Source organism: Myotis davidii, unplaced genomic scaffold (assembly GCF_000327345.1).
Source record: "Myotis davidii unplaced genomic scaffold, ASM32734v1 scaffold631, whole genome shotgun sequence".
Classification (NCBI taxonomy): Eukaryota; Metazoa; Chordata; class Mammalia; order Chiroptera; family Vespertilionidae; genus Myotis; species Myotis davidii.
The window spans coordinates 289,742-292,325 of NW_006282600.1; the positions used below are offsets into that span (position 1 = coordinate 289,742).

The 2,584-nt window shown below is 35.9% G+C and overlaps 1 protein-coding gene across 1 annotated transcript in view; it reads left to right on the forward strand.

Moving 5' to 3' along the window:
* The window catches only part of GPC3 (glypican 3), a gene marked incomplete at its 5' end in the record, with an annotated part of 396,960 nt that overhangs the window by 258,014 nt on the left and 136,362 nt on the right, over window positions 1–2,584 (forward strand). The gene's annotated exons all lie outside the window — the stretch shown is intronic.

Below are 2,584 nucleotides of genomic sequence, written 5' to 3' on the forward strand. Positions count from 1 at the left end.
CTCTAGCATACAATTAGCAATTGTGTTTTAAGGTAAAAAACCATTGGAGTGAAGCTTTTTAAATACATGTTATTTAGTCCTTCTGAGTAGAGTTTTTGGTTAATTACATTCTATCATCTGTCAGTATTTTTAAAAAAAGATATTGTATTATATCCAAGCTACATTTAAATGTAAATTGACCATATGTAAATATCAGTATAGCAACACAGGATGCAATGACTTCTGTATTCAAGATCTTTATTGATAAAACATTTTTGCTTATGATTTGGTCTCACCATTCCGTGGCTTGGTTTCTGGATTTTCCCATTATTAGCAGAGTCCAGGATGAGTTTACCAAAAAGAAAATGGCAAGACACACTCATGTGTATACACATACTGCACACTCTACACATTCTTTTAAGAAAGATAAAATGAAAGATCCTGTTCCTATTTATTAAGTTAACGGTTAAGGAACTAAATTAAAGACTTTATTATTCTCTTCATTCCTCCTCCTTACATCCAGATTCCCTCCTTCCAAATTCTTGTTTCATGTTCATAAATAAGGGGTAGAAATTTGATAGGAAGCCCAACACAAATCTAGGAGAATTGCCTTTCCCAAAAACAATACAGCCAATCCACCACTGGCTTAAGATCTACTTCCTAATGACTTCAAGGACATTGGGAGACATCTGCTAACAGATGGAAATTTAAGAGACAAAATAAGTAACATCTCAGATATGGGCTAAATTATTTCATTCGTATCCATTTACTACAGGAGGTTTTGAAATGGCAATTTCTAGTCATATATGATACAGTTTAGAGTGAGAGAAGACAGTAAGGTAGCTTGAGAGATAGTCCTCCAAAGAAGGATATCAGGAAGTTCCATTTTCTTCTCTTTTGTTGGCTTTCAAGCTAATGGATTCCTAGTTTCCCTGTGGCAGCAGTTTTCAAATGTAATTCGAGGACCCAAGGAGTCCCAGAGACCCTTTCAGGAGGTCTGTGTAATCTGCCTTTTGATAACTACATATCTGTGTGAAGCTGGCTTTTGTTCATATACTTTAACCAAAAGAACATATTGCAGCTGATTAAATGCAGAAGCTAATGGGAGAATGTATCTGTCTCCTATTATGAGAGGCAGTAAAGATATTTTGCAAAAATGCAAAAACAATATCACTTTTCTTGCTTTTTTCATAAAAATGTTATTTATGTTAACATGTAATGGCTCTTGATTGTTAGTTTAAAATCAATAATAAAATTTTAAGTTTTTCTGAGTTTTAATTTCTAAAGCAGCAAATATCAATAGATATATATCACATAGACAAAAGGTCTTTGGGGTCCTCAACAATTCTTAAGAGTTTTAAGGGGCTGTATTAGTTATCTAGTGCTGTATAACAAATTATCCCCAAACCGTGATTTAAAACAACAAGCATTCATTATCTCACAGTCTCCGTCAGGAATTTGCGAACTGCTTAGCTGGTTGGTTCTCAGTCTCTAAGGAAACTTCAATCAAGATGTTGCTTGGGGCTGGTAGTCATCTGAAGCTTTAACTGAGGCTGGAGGATCTACTTTCAAGGTTGCTCACTTACACATTTAGCAAGTTATATGCTGGTTGTTGGAAGGAAGCTTTTAGTTCCTCACCACATGGACCTCATGTGTATCTTTAGCACATGGCCTCCAGCTTCCCCAGAATAAGTGATCCATGGAAGAGAGCAAGGAGAAAGCTGTTATGTCTTTAATGACCTAGTCTGGGAAGTGACATACTCTCAATTCTAACATGCTCAATTTGTTAAAAGTGAGTCACAAATTCTAGTCTACATTCAAGGGGGAGGGAAATTAAACTCCACCTCTTGAAGGAAATAGTATCAAAGAATGTGTGGACATATTTAAAAACCACCGCAGGTTCCTGGCACCAAAATATTTGAGAACCATTTCCCTATGGCATGAAAGTTCTCTGTGAAGTTTTTATTTTTCTGGGAAGGCAAAATTAGACCATTTCTCCAGGCTTTCTTTAACCCCTGACAGTCCTTTGTCCATTGTTCACCATTGCTTTCACTCTTTGTCCAAACCAATGAGGAATTAACCTGTCATTGATCTTTAACTGGTAGAAATCCCTTGCATATTAGACTGAAGCAAGTAATTTATATAATATTATATATTAATTATGCATAAATAAAATATAAATTCTAAGTGCAATATACTTTGTATTCAACTCAGCAGAATTTTAGAAAGCACCTATTATGTGCCAGAAGATATACTGGGCACTGAAAATCAAGACACAATCTCTGCTTTCCAAATCCATGTAATGTGGAAATGGACTTAAATACAAATAATTCCAAAACAGTTTTGTAAGTGCAAAAGTATGTCCAGAGTATATAGAAGCAGCCAAATGGAAAAGAGAAAACCTCTCTGCCCAGGGAGTTCTGGTGAAGGCTTCATGGAGGAGGTGGTATATGGATTTGTAACAGAATCATATGCAGCAGTTTTTCAAAGTAAACTAGCAGTCCCATTTTGAAATTACCATCAAACTTTGACACTTTTTTGAGTAAGTAGGAGGTTCAGCAAGGCCCTGCTGCCATGCCTTTTATCGTGGGCTCTGTGGAGGGAA